The following is a 20,508-nucleotide window of genomic DNA, read 5'->3' on the forward strand; positions in this document are numbered from 1 at the left end:
GTATTGAAAATAAGGTCCAATACAAAAAACATTTAGCAATAGCATTTCCCAATATAATTTAAATACTACAAAATAATGACCTTAGGCAGATAAAATAGGAACAATATAATTCCTAAAAAGTTGTATCTCACTTTACATTAAACTGCTTTGGAATATAAATACATACACTAAAATATATATACAATACAAAACGGTCCCTTATTTATATTTCATAAACAAAATTAATGTTGCGACCATTGGATATTTTTCAAATCAATTGGATTTAGCACCATCTCCCATAATGGAGACATTTCACGTAAACGTTCGACATGTTTGATGCAGGTATCGGTAATATAATCAACCTCTTCAATGGTGGTAAAACAACCAATACCAAATCTATAAAAATTTATCAATACATTACTTTCAAATTAACTAAACAATTCAGTACGGTAAACTCGTATACCTTATTGAACTATGTGCCAAATCCTCATCAGTTCCAATCGCACGTAGGTTCCAGTGATGCAGAAGTACATGCTGAGGCACTAGACAACGCCACATCTTTTAAGGCCATAAGTAATGATAAATTTAATAAACCACTATACCTTTGCTCTGGATCACCATTACATATACCATGTGATAATCTTGAAGTGATGCGATCATATAAACGTTTCGACAGAAAATCTATAAATTTCTTATCATATTCCATTTCTTTGAGTGCAAGATAACATGCAGCACCAAATCCAATAACAATAATCCGAAGGCGGAAAAGAAAAATTTTAGCTCGTTCAAGAGATATTCCCAAAAAACCGAAAAATGACCCCGGAGTGCTTCGAGTCCGGGGTGGGACCCATAGTATTTTTGCGCTGGCGGCCTTTGGCCGCGCTTATAAAAAATTAATCTGGGTGGGTCCAACACCGGTTTGGAGACCAAAACTATATTTGCGCAAAACACTTATGTCCACAATTTTTTTTTGTGGGTACAAATATCATCAACATTACAACGCGCACATGAAAATTTTCAATTGAAAATTTTCAACTTCTTTTGCAAATATCTCTTGTCCAACACAAAATAATTTACCTCCGCCTTCTGATTATTGTTATCGAGGTCAATGCGCGTCTTTTAACACCTCTCTCGATATTTATGGACGCATATTATCAGTGTCATGCTGTCGTATAGAATTACCAAGAGTTGATGCGCTGGAAACGTTGAAGAAGTGATTCAGCTGCTATATGTAAATAAATAATAACAATAAATTAAATATATATCATTTAAAAATCAGTTAATTACCTTTATTTTCCATTAAAAATTCCTTTTTCCTCCAGCTTCATCAGCAAACCAACTTTTTTCTTTTTTTGTTTTGGCTTTGTTGACGAAAATTACAGGTGACATTTTTCTTTTTCCATCACTTTTGACAGAAGAAACTGAAAGAACGTTTGACAGTTTATGTACAATCGGCAACAACAAAATGGCCAGAACCATGGTACAATTACCAGGTAGAAGCATTAGCGAAAATGCAACCCTCCCGTGTATTTTATTGTTGCCGCTTGACCATAAACTGTCAATCGTTCTTTCAATTTTTCTGTCAAAAGTGACGGAAGAAGAAAACTGACATGTATTTTGTTGTCAATAAAAAGTGATAATATAGATTTAATAAGCCAAAAATTTACAAATCTAATAAATGCAGCGGAGAGAAGAACAAACAGGAAGCAGAAACCAAATCCGAGGCGAAATCCAGAACTACGCCGTTCGTACCGTTCGCCTGTAAAACCAATACGTTATGAAGTATCCGCCTCTGAGAGTGAAAATTTCAAGAACCAAAAGCGATCAAAAGATCTCGTACGGAAACTTTTGGTTCTGAAAGTGATGATTTTGTTGAGACGACGCCAGCTAAACTTGTGGCACCCAAAATAACCGGTTCGGCGCAAACATCGTCGAGCTCTTCAGTATAAAAACGGGTAGTAGTGCAGTTTACGGTATCCACCCTAAAGTTGGACCAAGATTTTCGAGTGAGGTATCAAAAGACGCGTATTAATCTCGAGAACAATAATCCGAAGGCGGAAAAAAAATTTTATCTCTGTCCGGAGATATTTGCAGTTGAAGTTGGCGATTTTAATGTGGTTGTTGTTGTGTTTGTACCCACAAAAAAATTTTTGCGTCACCGTGGCGGTAGCCACGGTTATACCACACACCCGGACTTAGCATGGCGTAACCCAGGGTTATTTTTTATAAGTGCGGCCGAAGGCCGCCAACGCAGAAAGGTGTTCTGCGCAAAAATACGATGGATTCCACCCCAGCATACGTTTTTCAGTATTTTTTTTTCACATTGTCGGTATATAAATCCAGTCTCATCCCAAAAATCTATTGCATTGTTAAAGTGCTACTTTGTGCCAAGGACGCAAGTTAAAAGTAAAATTCTACGAAGAACAAAAATCAAACGGCTTCCAAGTATTCTATAGAAAGGTTATCGAAAAGGGTTTAATGATGTGCTTTAGGCTGATTCGAACATAGTTCACCGAAGCCCAAACCTTCGGCCTACGTGATGTTAAGAGAATGGATGAACACGATCTGATCAAGAAAGTGTTTCCATCAGCATCCGTAATTTAGGAAAAGGAAGGGGAGATCTCCAGTAAGTTGGGAGAAGACTTGATGTTCCAATTGTAGTCAGTTTTTGTGAAGCAGGAAGTTATTAATGATCAATAATATGTTCTTTAAACCGTTATAAATAACTAATTTAAATATTTTGAATTCCAATTTCAGTGATGAACGATCCTCTGAAGCACGCAACCGGTATTGAAAGGCGTGAAGTTTTAGCCGAAGCTGCTGGCAACGATAATCCTTTCGACATAAAAGTGTTCAAACGTGGCGCAGGCACCAAAGAAAACTCCAATATGAACCATTCGCATTTGATGCACGTATTGTTGGTTGCATCTGTGAGTGAAGAATAAATAGCACAAGCGAACAAAAACTATTTTTTTAACATACTAAACAATTATTTTATATTATTTCCAGGCGAAGAAGATCAAACTTATGTGCAATGGATGTGGCTGCAAAAAGGTACATTAAAACGCTGCGAATGCGGTCATTGGTTCAAATTGGTTGAGAAAGCTCCTGTCTAAACTTATTACTTTTAAATAAATGCAAATATCTTTTTATTAAGAAAAAAGTAACCCAATAAATTCCCAAAACCAACAAATGAAAACATGGTGAGATATTTAGTAAATATAAAATGAATATAATTGCTTACAAGTAATCAACAAATGGAATAGAAAACGTACATTTGTCGAGAGCTGCTTTCAATTTAGTGCGGGGGGTAACTCTATGCGCATTTTTGGACATAGAGGGGCTTTCGACAAAACGACAACATGGAGAAGCTGAGGGAGCAGATTTCACTCATCCAACTTCCCACAGATGACACGAGGAAGATAATTAAGTTTGAGAAGCGCTCCAAAATAGAGCTGGGAACAAGTGTACACGGGACACCTCCAGGATTGAAGCGCTTCACCAGGAACACACAATAATATGGTACACCGATGGCTCGAAGACACCGGAGGGCATAGGAGCGGAGATCTTTCGCCCCCGAACCAAAATATCCCTACCAGTTGTCGCCATAAGCCGGTGTGCAGCATGGGTACCTGGACACAGAGGAGTAGATTGTAACGAGCGAGCGGACGACCTTGCCAGGTTGACAGCGGCCGGAAAGCCAATAGGACCCGAGCCCATCATGCCAATAGAGTCACGTACAATAAGGGAAGAGTTTAGACAAAAAGAGGTGTGCCTAAGAGAACAACACTGGCGCGAAAGTCCAGGACTTCGGCAGGCAAAGGCACTAATAGGAGGGTACAACTCCCAAAAAGTAGCCTTAGTATTTTAACAGGTATACTCAAAGGCCACTGGGTATATCGTCTAGTTGTTGTTGTTGTTGTTGTAGCGATAAGGTTGCTCCCCGAAGGATTTGGGGAGTGTTATTGATGTGATGGTCCTTTGCCGGATACAGATCCGGTAGCCCGACCATCTCGGGAACGATTTACGTGGCCACATTAAACCTTCAGGCCATCCCTCCCTCCCCACCCCCAAGTTCTATGAAGAGCTTGGGGTCGCCAGAGCCTCGTATGTTAGTGAAACAGGATTCGCCGCGGATAGGTGAGGTTGACAATTGGGTTTGGAGAAGCTATATATTGCGCTGGCAACCTGAAGGGTTGCGCTACACAGCCCTCGAATCAGGTATTTTAGTCGCCTCTTACGACAGGCATACCTACCGCGGTTATATTCCGACCCCCTAACCCGCTGGGGAGATGTCGTCTAGTAGCCTCTGTCGGTTCTGTGATCGCGAAGATGAGACTGCAAAACACATCCTGAGGGAATGCGATGCAGTCGCTAGACGAAGACTTGGCGTGCTAGCATCATCGAAAGTAGGAAATAGTAACATACACTCTCTGAAGCCGAGAAGCATTCTGGATTTTCTCAGAGAACTCGGCTTGGATGAGGTGTTGTTAAGAGAATGAGGGCACAATAGACCAATAGGTCGCAGTGCTTGACCTCACAACATCTATATATCTATCTATCTAAGTGGAATGCGGAGACTGTTATCTTGTCTACGGATGCAACCAGGCTAGAGAGCATCCCATGTCTACACAAGATCTTATGGTGGTAATCGAAAACATCAGCGGCGATTTGAGCTGGTGTCTTCGGGCCCGAAGCCACAATATGAGCTGAACGAACTACGAACCCACAATGTAGTACTGCGGGCGTGGGTTTTAGGCCACAGAGGGGTAAGTGGATGGTAATAAGCGGGCGAACGTTCTAGCGAGAGAGGGAGCTACTGTACGGCCTATTGGTCCCAAGCGGAAGCTGCCAGTTCGCTAAAAAAATAATAAAAATAAGGTGGCATATATTGCTGGTAGACAGATATGTAAGAACACTGGCGCACTCTGAACAATCTAAGTTACTGCAGGAGGATGTAGTCTTAATCGCTATAGGAGCAATCATACGCCTTTCAAAAAATAAAATTAGAATTTTAACAGGTTTCTTAAAAGATATTGCAGACTCAACAGCCACATGCATAAATTGGGCAAATAATCGTGATACCTGCGGGTTCTGTGATCGATAAGCGCATACGGCTAAACATATCCTCCTGGAAAGCGATGCAATATCAAGTTGGGGCGGGGTCGCCCCTCGTGGAAATAAAAACTAAGCGGAAACGAGGTTTTGTACAGTTATCATTTAAAAACTATTTAATGTTCATATTTACACAGTTAATAGCATATCCACAATACATAGTTTAGGGTAATTCATTTAAAAGTGGATTCTGCACCAGCCGAATCCAGACTGCTTTACAATAGGGTTTCCTTTTTAACAAAAATAAAAGAAACTGTCTTTCGAAGATCTATGCAGTGCTACTAGAATTACAATCCTTGATGGGTTTTATGGCATCAGTGCTTATCCAAATGCGAGAACTTCTTGCGCAATTTCTCACGACGTTCTTTCTTCACGCTACGCCAAGGTTTCTCTGTAGGTGACGCACTCACCAAGCTACCATCGCTGGCCAGACGAATATACCAATAAATTTTAGCTTAAACATTGTTTATCCAAATGCAGTTTTTGTTTACCATAGTGTCGTTTACGGCGGAATTGATGCCCGAAGCGATTTTTTATCAATGCTCGTCCCAGATTGCCGGACTTGGTTTTGCTTTTCTTGCTCATGCTGCTTTTTTAATATCCTAAATTTGCAATAAATACAATAAATTCTAAAATTCACAAATATTCCAGCACGTGCACAAATTGAGCAGATATTTTTTTTCCTAGATGTGCCTAAGCAGCTAACACATGCCGCAATGTAAATACCCGTCGCACAAAAGTTTCCTTTAATATTTTCCTTTTTTTAAATCCAGTTTTAGGCAAAAGTTGACAATTTATATAATGCGTTTTGAACTTTATGCACAATTTATTATTTTTATTATACTTTTATCAAAAGTTGCCAATACGCAGCTGGCAGCCGTAACTGAGAATACTTCAATTGTATTGGGTTGCGTGAAACTAAAGAGTAGCAAAAAATACGACTATGTATAAAACAGCTGATAAGGTTGTTGTATGTCAATTTCGTTAAGTAACTAAGTTGGTGAAACCGAAAAAAGGGGTTTTTTAGAAATGTCCGCGTAATAAGTACATATTCGTTTTATGTAGTAGTGTCGTGTAAAGAAAATATGTTTTGTGTTAGATAAAAGAATTATGTTTTAGATATTTAAATAAACTTTCGTTTATTAATAAAAAAAAATTGTGTAATTATGTGAAAGATTAAAATCAAATATACTTTGCTAATATCATAATCGTATGATATAATGGAGAAATAAGCGGTAAAATCATGATATAACGGAGCAACATAACTGTAAAAAGAATATTAGTGGTTGACTAACAAAATTAACAAAATAGAAAATTTAATAATGTGAAATATTAAAATCTAATTTACTCTAAAGCTACTATCATAATTGTATGATAAAATGAAGATGCAAAGCGGCAAAATTATCATAAGTACAAGAAAAGCGGTAAAATTATCAGAATTTCATGATATAACGGAGCTACAAAACTGTAAAATGAAAATTATTGGATGACTATTACCTAATAATTACCCTAATAATATAATTACCTAAAAACGGAGGCGTGAAGAAAGGAAAAGTGAACGCAAATGTCAGCAAGAGAAGCAATCCATGAGTAAATGGCTGAGTAAGAAGAAACCTGAAAATTAGTTAAATCGTCGAAAAATGCATCTAAAACGAGTAAATATTCGGAGGCGAAAGAAACTAAAGCAGCAGAGGCGGCGTAGTCGTTTTGTTTATCCAACAACCGAAGAAATTGCAGATAATGAACGCAGGGAAAAGGCACATATGAGATTTAATGAAAATATGGAGAATATATTCAAAGTTTTAATAGAAGTGCCAAAAAAGGTTGAAATCATGTTGAAATATTGTGAGTAGTACATATATTTGATTATTTATCATATTATGCCAATGAATATTTTAGTTTAGAATTTCGCTTTATAACAGATCAATGAATGATATATCCGCTAATGAAATTTTAAATACTTTTTCTAAAAATAAACATAAGCTGGATGAAGTTTTCCATAAGTTGCGCTCAAAGCCAAAAGTTACCGGTTATAATGGCATTAATCATTATTTTGTTATTGAACTTATGTACTATATAAATCAATATAAAATGATGCTCAAACTTGGTGAAGTGTATGAAAAAACACAAAAGGCACTTTATTGGTATGTAAAATATATCTATATTTCATTATACGACAAACTAACTTTTTCTGGGCAATGGATTTTTTGAAGTTCGAACCCTTGGCTCTTCCAAATATGTATATCCTGTTTAATGTTTTTTAAAAAATTATCTGCCCTTTGATCCCTTATAAAACCAATCATATTAAAATAAGAAAGGCAGACCCCACCCAGATTTCACTTTTTTAATATTTTATGTCTTTTGTCAGAAATGACTTCGAATCACCGAATTTCAAGCGAACGTTCTGAATTGCCCTGATCGAACCTTCTGGTCACCACCGGGCTAAGGGCCTAACTACATTCCCATGGTAGAACATTCCAGTCGTAAAAGGCAACTAAAACACACATGCCCTAAGATTCGAGGGGTGCAAAATGGGTTCCCTCGGAAGTCGGTCTCGTACCTGAGCTTAGCGAATTCATATCCGGAAGGGACTCCTGTATCCATAACACCACTAAATTTATTGTGGTTGTAGCAGTGCTTCACCCAATCCAAAAGTTGCGATCACTCACACATCAATATCCTTTTACGGAAAACTTGGAGTTAGAGGAAATTTGCTAAGAGATAAGGATGTAAAAGGCGTTGGTTCCACATTGTAATTGAAAAGATTGTTGGTGATTTTAGTTGTTGTAGCGATAAACACTTTTGCTGCCGGCAAGGTACTTGAAAATTTGTTAAGGTTGTAGGTCCTGATTCAACGCCACACCCAGTATTATTGTGTGTAGGTCAGTTGGTAACGTAATGCCATCGACATGGGTGTCCAATATTGCCGAAATTTGCCGTATACACGTTGTAAACAAGACCGTCGAGGTTTTGGTTTAATACTTCCAGGTTTTGATGTTACGTTCCTGAACTGCACCGATGCCCGCCGACCAGACAGATAATTTGCAGACCACCTTTTAGATTGAATAGACACTTCAAAGTCTAGAGCCAACGTTCTGTGGTTGACGTGTCAAAGGTCTTGATAAGTCTAGCGCTACGAGTACTGTTTTATAATGGGGTCTTGGTTCATTTCGCAATTTATTTGTGTGTTGATGTCATTTAGAGCAGTGGTGGTAAGCAATTTTCAAAGCCATGCTGATGATTGGCAAGTCGCAGGCTTATGGTGAAATTACTAGTGGCGATAGGAGAGAGTTAGGACGATATGAAACTCCTACGTTAGCTGGTTTCCCAAGCTTTAGTAGCGGTACCACCCTCGCCAGTTTCAATTTGCGAGGCACTCAGGGACGGGCCTACTGCTTTAGATGATTTAGAATATTCGATGGCTTGTTGTTGTTGTTGTAGCAGTGCTTCGCCCCACCTAATAGGAGCGACCGATCACAAATTGTCATCAATATCCTCTAACGGGAGTCCAAGGAAACTTGCTGTTTCAACAGGAATGGACTATAATAAAGGGGTGATAGAGGCGTTGGTTCCACATTAAAATTAAAGAGATGGTTGGTGTCATGTGGGGACACATTGCAAGCAGAGCATACATTTTGTATGGCGGGGTTGATTCTGGATAGGTAGGAGTTTAGTCTGTTACAGTATCTAGAACGAAGCCGGGCTAGAGTGACTCGCGTTTCCCTAGGGAGTGTGCATTCCTCTTCCGCAAGTTTTGGGTACTGTTCTTTGAGTACTGGATTCACCGGGCAATTCCTGGCATAGAGGTCCGACGCCTGTTTGTGGAGTTCACTGAGGACCTGCTTGTGTTTTTTTGCTTCATACGGCTGAATTCTCATGCGCCGTATTTCCTCATAATGCTTACGGAAATGACTCCTTAAGTTCCTAGGCTGTGTTGGCTCATCAATCAGATGCTGTTGGGATGCTCAGGTTTCTGGGTATTCAACAGGTACTGTTTGGTTAGCATCTCATTTCTCTCCCTGATGGGGAGTATTCTCGCCTCATTATGTAGATGGTGTTCTGGGGACATAAGAAGACAGCGGTTCTAAGATCAGTATTATGGCAGACCTGTAGCTTCTTCCAGTGAGTAGTTATTAGGCTTGGCGACCGTATAGGGGACGCGTAGCATGCAATCGGCTGGCCAATTGCTTTGTATGTGGTAATGAGGGTTTCTTTATCTTTTCCCCAAGTACTGCCAGCAAGGGATTTGAGGATTTTATTACGGCTCTAGATTTTCGGTACAATTGCGGCTGCATGCTCACCAAAATGTAGATCATGATCAAACGTCACATCCAAGATTTTGGGGTGTAGGACAGTCGGTAGCGTAGTGCCATCGTGTCGACCATTTTGAACATCCATGTTGTAAATAAGGTCGCGGAGGATTTAGTCGGTGATAATGTCAGATTTCGCGAGGCGAAAAAACTGGAGAGATCAGGAAGGTATGCGTTTATTCTGTTGCAAAGCTCATCGATCTGTGGGCCAGGGCCTGTGGCCATTAATGTGCAGTCATCGGCCTAGGAAACGATGGTAACTCCTTCTGGTGGCGAAGGTAGCTTAGATATGTAGAAATTAAACAAAAGTGGGGATGGGACACCATCCTGTGGTACCCCTTGTTTAATTCTTCTTGGTTTTGATGTTTCGTTTCTAAATTGCACCGATGCCTGCCGACCACCCAGATAATTTTCGGTCCACCTTTTAAGATATGGGGCAAGGGTAGACCCTTCCAGGTCTTGTAGTAACGTGCCATGGTTGACCGTATCAAAAGCTTTTGATAGGTCTAGCACAACGAGTACTGTTCTACGGTGGGTTGTTTGATTTAAACCGCATTTTATCTGGGTGCCAATGGCATTTAGCGCGGTGGTGGTGCTATGGAGTTTTCTGAAGCCATGCTGATGACAGGCTAGCTGCAAATTGGCTTTGAAGTAGGGGAGCAAAATGGCTTCAAGCGTCTTGGCTACTGGCGACAGGAGTGATATCGGGCGATATGACTCTCCTATGTTAGCTGGTTTCCCAGGCTTTAGTAACGGGACCACCTTGCCCATTTTCCATTTTTCGGGAATGGCAAAGGTGGAAAGAGACAGGTTGAAGTCATGTGCTAAATATTTGAAACCCTCTTTCCCTAGGCTTTTAAGCATCGGCTAGATCATAGGTTACCTACACCTCTAATCTTGGGAGTGCTTATTAAGTTACAATAAAAACAACTTCAGGAACAAACTACTCTGAACTAGCTTAACTGTTCCAAAAAATATTTTTATGAGTTAATAGTGCCACTTAAAATGGAGATAAAATAGAAAGGCGTCATATACCTAGATCCATATAGTTACAGGATCCGATTCAATTCCCCATCAATCTTCTCAGAGCTTTTCAATATAACTGCCGTGGATCCTTTTCCAGGGATTCGTTCTTCCAATTGCCAGTTTTAATAAGCTTGGGCCATCTTAACTTCGTACATAAAACGTTTAACCTTTTTTTATATTTAAAGTAATCTACGCTATTTGCCAATGCCTTAATGCCTGAGTGACTGGTTCACATATTCAAGGATAAGTACAATTTTTCGTATAACGAAGCTGTTACGTGTTTAGAAGAACAAATACAATGGATGAAGATATGGATGTAGAAGATCAGCAATGAGCCGCCTTATTGTATTATTTGAATCCTTTTTGTTGTTAGTACCCACATAATATATTTCTATGCAAAATAGTCTTAAGTAGAAAAAAGTTTAAATTTTTAAGTCGCACATATTATTTATTTAATTTATTTAACTTTATTTATCAGTCTACAAATTAAACAATTATACAGAAAATTTAAAGATATAATGGACGATATAAATAACATATGCAGTCATCAATTTTAAAATAATATTAAACAGTATTTAATTAAACGCTTGATAATTTCGAATTCAAAACTTATTTATTATGGTAAATGGTGCTTGTTACCGGGTCTATATGCGGCAATGGGGCAACGTGAAGCATTTGGAAGATTATATACACGCTTAATATTTTTAGTTTCTTGATATTTTAGGGATTACTTCTTAACAAAATTATCATTTAATTATTTTAGTATATATATGAATGTTAAATCAAAGATCTTTAACAAATTGTTCGATGCATTTTAATGCAACAAAAATGTGTACATACATATGTATAATATGCATGTAGTATGAAGATTAATGAAAATGCCAGCTTACTATATAGGAGGGCATGTTTTTCTTTCAATTATTTTTTTTTTGTGTAATCAATTTGGAGCTTCCTCACAAAATGTTTTTCTGAGACTAAAACTCATTTCCGTGTAAACATTAGATTGATATTTATTATTAATATGTTGTTGATACATACTTCTTGATTTCACAATAAATTTAAAATATCACAATTTCATTTCACAGAAAGAATGTTTGATGTATTAATTCGTAAAATGTTTGAAAAAACTGCGAAATATGACATTTTCACAACAAATTAAATTCGTCTTTTCTCTAACAACCAGGAGGCTTTTGTATCAATTTCGGTTTTAGGCTGGATCTGGTATCGGTACCTGCTATGGCAAAAGTTCGGTTTGGAGTGTTTCCGTATCGGTTATACTCCGGTTTTGTTTTCTTGTCATCCCCTTTTTCTATGTATTGCCCTGAAAATAACTATAATTTTAATAATATGGAGGATATAAATAATCCAAAAGTAAATTTATAATATTTAAAACATAATTGTCTAGCAAATTTTTCTCTTGGTGGCCCTGATAAGGGCCGTTTTGCGTAGGTATAATTGATTAGCAATTTTTTCTGTTTGTTGATTACTGGTGGCCCTGATAAGGGCCGTTTTGCGTAGTATAATTGATTAGCAATTTTTTCTCTTTGGTGATTAGTGGTGGCCCTGATAAGGGCCGTTTTTCCTATCGTCAGGGTTGTGCTGAAATAAAGATATAATTTTTATTTGAGTAAAATAATTCTAAATCTTTCTTTTACCAGATTATAGAGTTACTTTACTCATTTTTTTGTTTCGCATTACTCGCGACTTTGCTTTCTCTACCTTTAAGCGGTTATTCAAATTCCGTATTCGGAAAAAGATTGGGCACTTGAAAAAAAATCTTTTTACATTTTCTGGAAGGTCCACATATGTGCTCTGGTCAACCAAGTACTGTTTCAAATTTTTGAAACATGCCATTTCAGTTGAGTTCACGTTGTTAAATACAGCTTCTAAACTCTTTATGCCATTCATGAAGTGAAACGAAGGTTTCTTCAAAAGACCCTTTGATACAAGATCGGTATAAGGATATACCGTGGCATTTGTATCCTCATATTGGTTGAGATTCTGCTTCCGGATTATATAATCCGCCAAGTACGCTAATGCGTCTTCTTGCAGAAAGCCAATATCGCAGTGTATATTAATACCGCTTAGCGCGTCAACAATTTCATGGTCTTCACCTTCCGCTTCATTGAGCTCGTTAGGGTTTGGCTCAATCGGGAGAAAATCGTCAGGGTTCGATGTATTGAGCCATTCTGTTGAGTCATGCTGTACATTTTCAGTGTTATCTAAATTTTTAGTATTTCTTGCTGTAAGAATATTTAAGTAGTGAAAATTAAATATGGTACAATCAGCACGAAATATTACCCAGTATATATTTACGAAGCCTATATCGGAAATCTTTCGGTGTAGGATGATCATTAAGACCCCCATTACTACGAATGGTCCCGAAAACATGTTCAAGTAAATCTTGATTTAGGCGGCGAGTCGCAATATATTTGAAATTATACGTTGATTGCAGGTATTCGTAGAACATTGGCAGAGCTCTAGTGGTCATCAACACACCGTTCTGAAATATTTCTATGTCCGTTTTTTCAGTTTGTGCCTTTCCTTCTTTGGGAATTACCGGTATTACCACTTCTGACATAAATTTATCCATCCTTTGTAGGATTTCTTTCTGCTGCTGGAGGTTGAGGCCAAATGGCTCCTTTAGGAAAAACTTTTTGTATACGGTTTGTAATATATTTATTCAATACTTTACTTTTCCCGGGTAGTGGTAGTTCTCTACAAATGAGTTAACCACATCGAACCAAACATTCACTAGCTCGATTAAATCCGCTGTATCAACCGCATTGCAAACGCCCATACCTAGCTGGTGGCAGCGCCGTATGGCGTTTGCGGTAGTACTGGAGAATAACTCTGCCGCTAGCTTTACTTTTTGTTTGCCTAATTTATATAAAGGAAAAATTTAAATACATAAATGCCTTCCCAATAAACTTGCTCTGGCCCTTCATCCGGAAAACTCAGTACAAACATTTAAGAAATTTCTGTACGTGTTTTTTTTTCATATGCCATTTTTCACTATTATACTTCATTCTGGACGATAAAACAAAAAATTCCGGACGAATAACCACTTTTACTACAGCACTCTTACTTACGCCTTTCACTGCTAGGTGCTCCTCTTTCACTTTGTATGCTATATACCATGGTACAATAACCAGGAAAAAGCATCAGAGGTGCATTTTACATGTTTTTTCATTCGAAGGTGGTCATAAAATGTCAAACTTTGTTTATGTTTACATTTTTTGTTTATTTACTTTTGATGTGAAAATTTATTAGGTCATTCTTTACTTTAGCTCACAGCTACTAAAACTCGTCCAAAAATATCGGGAGAGGTGTCAAAAGACGCGCTTTGGACCCAGTTCGTGGTCCCCAAAACGGAATTTGAAAATTTTATTTCTTTCCAGATATATTTACAAAGTTCATGTGGCTGTTGTAATTTTGATGGTGTTGCGTACCCACAAAAAAAACTGTGGGTAAAAGTGTTTTGCGTGGATATAGATTTGATCTCCCATGGTAATTTTTTATAAGCGCGGCCGAAGGCCGCCAACGCAGAAAGATGTTCTGCGCAAAATTACTATGGATCCCACCCCCGGTTTCGGAGGAACCCGCGGGTCTTTTTTTGGTTTTTCGTTAATATCTTTTGAACGAACTAAAATTTTTATTTTCCGCCTTCGGATTATTAATACTGATGTCAAGACGCGTCGTTTGACACCTCTCTCGATATTTTTGGTAGCGTATTAGCAGTCGACCCCTCAACTAGGCTATTACCTGCGCAAAAATACTATGGATGCCACCCCCGGTTTCGGAGCGCTCCGGTGCCATTTTTCAGTTTTTTGGGAATATTTTTTGCCAGAAATAAAATTTTTAATTTTGCTTTCTGATTCGTCGTCCTGAGTCCAAAACGCATTTTTTTGACACCTCCCGATATTTTTGCACGAGTTTTTGCAGTTGTGAGCTAAAGTAAAGAATTACCCCACAAGATCAAGGAAGAGAAAAATTGGGAAAAAGCTTGTGGCGTTAGCTTCCCTAAAATGGCTTAACTTTTTCGCTCCATTTTCAGGCCTGTGACCTTATTGTGGGAGCTCAGAGAGTAAATTTGATGCCCAACTCCACTCCATCGCTATATTTACCGTCTTTGATATAAATATTGTTTCCCGAATGTTGCAAGATAAAAAATATAATATAATTTTATGTATGACTTAGCAGTGCTAATCAAGAGTTTGCAAAAAACGGAAGTTGTCTCATCGTCCCCAACGGTCATTCCTACAGTTATCTACCAAAATATCGGACAATACTTTCGCCGCTACAACGTGAAGGAAAGACGAAGGATAAATAATCCCTTCTACATGTTCGCTTTTTTTTAAGTGACACCGTTGGAGCGAAAGGTCAATACTTCGCACGGAACAGTTGCAGCACACAAACGGATATGCATGATGTACCACGAATAAGCCGTGAAACCCAGACGCAGTAACCTCCCCTAGTTTCAGGGCCATCATTAGTTTACAAAGAGCGAAAATATGCTATACAAGTATACGCAAAACGGCCCTTATGAGGGCCACCACTAGTCAACAAAGAGAAAAAAATGCTAAACAATTATACCTACGAAAAGCTGTCCTTATCAGGGCCACAAACAGTTTGCGAAGAGAAAATATTGCTAGACAATTGTTTTACATGCTATAGATTTACTTTTGGATTATTTATATCATCCATATGATGACAAGAAAAAAACTGGAATATAACCGATACTGGAGTTGAAAACGGAAATATTCCAAGCCGAACTTTTACCGTAGCAGGTACCAATACAAGATCCAACCTAAAGCTGAAATTGCTACAAAAGCCTCCTGGCTAGAGCCAGAAGGAAAACCCGGAACCGTAATTGAAGTCAGTACTACAACCGAACTAGTATCCAACACAACCGATGATGATGATGTTGATGGGATTATTGATTTAACCGCAAATGCTGTGAACTTCTTTATAGTGACCTTGAAACTATGCGATTTTAGCCAACAAAAATGGATTATGTGGATGCTGCTGCTAAGCGCTGCTCTTGGACGTAATGTTTAACGCGTTTGCTTTATTAGTTTTTCAGCCTGAACGTTTGCTTTCTTGTCTTTGTTGTTGGTTTTTCCTTTAACTTTTTAACCTAAGTATGAATATTCGCAATTAAAAGCCGGGTGCCGCTCAAGTTGCTGAGATGTTCGGGCAATTTTTAAACGACGGCAACGAAAAGCTGTAAAGCACCCACCGAAAAATTCCTCTGAACTTACATGGAAAAATCGACGATTTCTATTTTCCGGTTATACTAGCCAATTAAATTTTAATTGTTCGAGAGTTGGTTTTTTGTTCTTGACACTTCTTCAGCCGGAAACTCGTGCTTTCTACTGGTTCTTTAGTTCCTTTCTAAAAATTTTGCTTCTTGCTCTTTTCCAGCCGGAAACTCATGGCTCATGGCTATCTTTTTTGCTAGTGATCGCAGATCTTTTTTTTCTTGTTTCGATACTTTTACATCGCAACTTTTTGGTCCCATCACTAGTCACTAGGTGTGTTCGCACGAAAACGCTCCCAAGTGGACCGTAACCGTAGACCATAGCAGCAGACCGTAACAAAGAATTAAAAAATGTAAGGGCTTCATTCTGTATTGCGACCAATAGCTCCAAACGATTTCGTTTAGCAATGGTGTTCTCCATCATTTTCGTTTGGCCTTTACGTTTCTTACTTTACGTTAAACAGGAAGGCGAAAGCAATTGTCAAAAGATATGTTGCCATCGTCTAACAAAGTGCAAATCAGAGCTGTAAAATGATCGAATCAATTGAGTATGCATTCTTTTAAAAAAGATTTATTTTTTGGTTGCATATTATAAATCCCCATTCCTGAATGGCTCAAAATACTTTAACACAAAACTAAAGTGTTTGTGTTATTGAATGGTAAAATATAATTCAATATAGAGTGTGAATGTAGGAACCATTCCCAATCTTTAATGAATGTAAACTTGAAATGAACGCACAACTTTTTCCATTCAGTACTAAATACTTTTTCCCCAAGGTTATTTTTTTGTATACTTTCATTGCCATCAGATATGTTAAATTAATTTAGGAGTTGGGTGGGTGCAAAAAAGGCGTAAAATTGATCAATAGAAACAATATCGTCTTCTAATTATTCAAGAAGTTTAATATTCAAGAATTCATGAGCTTAACACCGGCTTATAACAATTGAATATTCAATCGCGATGTTTGAAAAGAAAGAAACATGTACTGGCATATTGCGAAGGCACCATTTTGAAAAACCGCCGCGTAGTCATCATCAGGCAATTTCGAATGTTATCAAAGGTTTCACCGAGATTCGAGCCGCGAATCACACGGTGAAGCTGCAGTTGCCTTAATTCATTGCAATATGCCAGTAAATGTTTCTTTTCAGTTTCTCTTAAACAGACATGATAATTGAATATTAAATCATTATAAAACTAGAAAGTCTTAAATCATCTTCATGGTGTCCGAACATAAGACATACAAGAAATAGTACTTCATAGCAGATTTTGTATACTTCGTAATTGGGTTAATTTTTCTTTCATTAATCGTGTAAGATCAAAAAACTTGAGGCTCTTGTGAGTTGATTGGTTTCCTTTTTAGGCATATTTCGCGGATAACATGCTAACATAAAAGCATAGGGCTCTCGATTATATAAAGTATTCCAAAGACATGGAGATATAGTCGAATTTGGCTGAAACTTTGCAAAGACAATCTATTGCTTTATTGCTATATGTCAAAATAGTTCTATATGTCATACTTATTTTGCTATTGTAGTAAAATGGATTTTGTAAATGAGCACATTGTGCATTGACCAAATAGAGTAAATTGTGGATATTTTTTGTCGATAATATAACAAAAACAGATACTTGAGTTTAAGTCATTTAAATACATCAAAGTGCATAGGTCCATCGGCGATTTCGTCGGAGCTTCCTAGTTCCGAGAATTTCGATAAACATATGTCTATTTCCATGGCATCGTCCTACAGCGACGCAGGCTTTTTCTATTCACCTGAGTCACCTTCCCAGTTTTCCTTCATCTGTGCCACAAAAAAATTTCATTTCAGAAAAAGGGAGCAGCTGTAGCTCGTACGTATAGGAAACAGTAAATCTCTGGTCTGTTTTACGCCGGTTCCTTATTCGCGCTGAAGGAAGGGAAGCAGGGACATCCGGTACGTCGAAAACAACCACAACCAAAAACACACTTTTCATTGACTTTAGTTGCAAAGTCGTCTCGTGGACAGAAACTCGTTCATTGAGGAAATATACACACATCTATATATATAAAGTTGCTCGTTTGTTTAGTCTCAGAGCACACATCCAGCAGTCATCCTCAAAAACGCATCGTCATATCGAGCACGACAGAAATTGAATATATAAAAAGAAATCTTTAAGACGTACATACTGCTGCACTCCCCACCCTCGAGCGCAACCGCCATCATCCGCGCCAGCACCAAGTGCCAGTGCTGCCAGGCGCAACCTCAACTATTTCGACGCACCACCCTCGAGCGCAAACGCCGCCATCTGTGCCAACCACCAATGCCAGTGGCCCCAATAACCGCTTCGACGCGCAACCATCACCAATAGTGCCAACGAAACCGCGCGCTGGCATCATTACTGCGCGCGCAACCACCAGCAGCGCCTACCCAGACACACCACGACCACCAAGCTTACCACCACCACCAGTTAACACAACAGCAAGGCCGCTTCATATAGGCCCACTGACGAAAGCCGGGTACAGCAACAAACGCCGGCCACAACAACCCCAGCAGGGCCGACCAGCATAGGCCCGCTGCAACAGTACCGGTAACACCAATACAATACCACATCGTTTAGAACAATGGGTGCGTTCGTTCCGTACTACGGACCACTATAATCTACTAAATTGAGAGATTCCAAAACCAAATTTGATCGTAGGAGAATGTAAAAATCACAAAAAACAAAAATTTTAGTATTTTAGAATTATAGAAAGTAGCATACGTACTAGATAAAGCAAATTACACAAATACATTTGCGCTTGCATATGCCATAAGCATAAATAAAAATACTTTAATTTCAGTTCACTAGCATTATGAATGCGCTGCTTTAGACGTTTAAATTATAGAAAGTGGTAAACTCACTAGATTAAAGCAAATTACACACATACATTTACATTTGCATAGGCCATAAGCATAAACATTTAAAAAAATACATTAAATTGAGTTCAATAGCATTATGAATGCGCTGCTTTAGATGAAGCGCCTTGAGAATGCCATACGCCCATTGATTTGTGTATTGCTTAATTGAACGATATGAATGCATAGTATAGAATACTAGGTTTATAAATGATTTGACATATATTTACCTTATTTTGACTATTTTATTTCGGTGATTCAAATGTGACTCAGGAACGTAGCAGAACCAATCTTGTGTACCACGTTCAAGGAGTCCCAGGTGAACATATAGGACTATAAAAAATAATTTAAATTGATCCATAAATGCCAAAAGCGTGTATAAGTACGCTCCTTTGTTTAATTGAAGTTACAATTATAACCAAGAAATTGAAGAAAATGAGAAAAGGGCGTTAGAAAAAAAGAGGAACATTTCTCGAAATTTTCTTTCACTTTTCTTCGGGTCTTTTGGATATACGCTCACATAGATCTCACCAATATATATAACGACACGTTCGTACCAAGACAGTGTCATTAAAGTTGTATAACGAAATGAGTCACAGGTGACTCATGAACTCATTCTAATACACTGTTATGAGTCACATATGATTCATCGAACAGGGAAGTTGCCAATAAACTTCCATGAATACTTGTTTTTTTACTTCTAGTTTTCCTTCAACTAACCTGAAAAACTAAATTAAGATAAAATAAAATAAAATGAAATAAACTAAATTAAGATAAAATAAAATAAAATTAAGATAAACATCAACATTAATTAAAAAAGATTACATCTAAAGACATGGAGTACATATTCTTCAAAGAAATCTGCACCTCAAATACCGACACGACGAGTTTCCAACGTTAAACGTTATTATGTATATATGTATCTTCGATATTTATTAGGTTACTAAATTACTTAATTTTTACTTTACAAAATACATGAAATTTTAAAATAAATCAGTACTTATTCATGAACATACTATTAACTCAGCATTTTATATACAATCTCATCACAAATTTTCAACATCTCTTGGAGACAGTAACGTTAACACTCATACATACATGTATTGAAAATAAGGTCCACTACAAAAAACATTTAGCAATAGCATTTCCCAATATAATTTTAATACTACAAAATAACGACCTTAGGCAGATAATGTAGGAACAATATAATTCCTAAAAAGTTGTATCTCACTTTATATTAAACTGCTTTGGAATATAAATACATACACTAAAAGATGCATACAATACAAAACGGTCCCTTATTTATATATCATAAACAAAATTAATGTTGTAACCAGTGGATATTTTTCAAATCAATTGGTTCTAGAACCATCTCCCATAATGGAGACATTTCAAGTAAACGTTCGACATGTTTGATGCAGGTATCGGTAATATAATCGACCTCTTCAATGGTGGTAAAACAACCAATACCAAATCTATAAAAATTTAAAAATAAATTACTTTCAAATTAACTAAACAATTCATTACGGTAAACTCGTATACCTTATTCAACTATGTGCCAAATCCTCATCAGTTCCAAGTGATGCAGAAGTACATGCTGAGGCACTAGACAACGCCACATCTTTTAAGGCCATAAGTAATGATAAATTTAATAAACCACTATACCTTTGCTCTGGATCACCATTACATATACCATGTGATAATCTTGAAGTGATGCGATCATATAAACGTTTCGACAGAAAATCTATAAATTTCTTATCATATTCCATTTCCTTGAGTGCAAGATAACATGCAGCACCAAATCCAATAACAATAATCCGAAGGCGGAAAAGAAAAATTTTTGCTCGTTCAAAATATATTCCCAAAAAACCGAAAAATGACCCCGGAGTGCTTCGAGACCGTGGTGGGATCCATAGTATTTTTGCGCTGGCGGCCTTCGGCCGC

General features: G+C 37.8%; 1 protein-coding gene and 2 long non-coding RNA genes across 4 annotated transcripts in view; 2 read left to right on the plus strand and 1 right to left on the minus strand.

Moving 5' to 3' along the window:
- Positions 1-272: 272 nt before the first annotated feature.
- LOC137247967 (uncharacterized) lies at positions 273-1,340 on the minus strand. Of its 2 annotated transcripts, XR_010951966.1 has the most exons (4): positions 1,267-1,340; positions 582-1,204; positions 443-521; positions 273-375 (listed from the first exon to the last, which is right to left on the minus strand). It is a non-coding gene; the product is annotated as an uncharacterized lncRNA (long non-coding RNA). The 2 variants fall into 2 exon arrangements; XR_010951965.1 differs by having other exon boundaries at positions 582-1,323.
- A 220-nt stretch (positions 1,341-1,560) lies between these two features.
- On the plus strand, positions 1,561-3,178 carry LOC137247968 (uncharacterized). The gene is made up of 3 exons (XR_010951967.1): positions 1,561-2,605; positions 2,737-2,909; positions 2,989-3,178. It is a non-coding gene; the product is annotated as an uncharacterized lncRNA (long non-coding RNA).
- A 2,895-nt stretch (positions 3,179-6,073) lies between these two features.
- The window catches only part of LOC137249914 (protein transport protein Sec24C-like), a 137,455-nt gene continuing 123,020 nt past the window's right edge, over positions 6,074-20,508 (plus strand). The window contains exon 1 of the mRNA XM_067781994.1: positions 6,074-6,939. The gene's annotated coding sequence lies outside the window, so the exon portion shown is untranslated. The remainder of the gene's footprint in view (positions 6,940-20,508) is intronic.

The sequence above is a fragment of the Eurosta solidaginis genome, chromosome 4 (assembly GCF_040869045.1).
Source record: "Eurosta solidaginis isolate ZX-2024a chromosome 4, ASM4086904v1, whole genome shotgun sequence".
Lineage (NCBI taxonomy): Eukaryota > Metazoa > Arthropoda > Insecta > Diptera > Tephritidae > Eurosta > Eurosta solidaginis.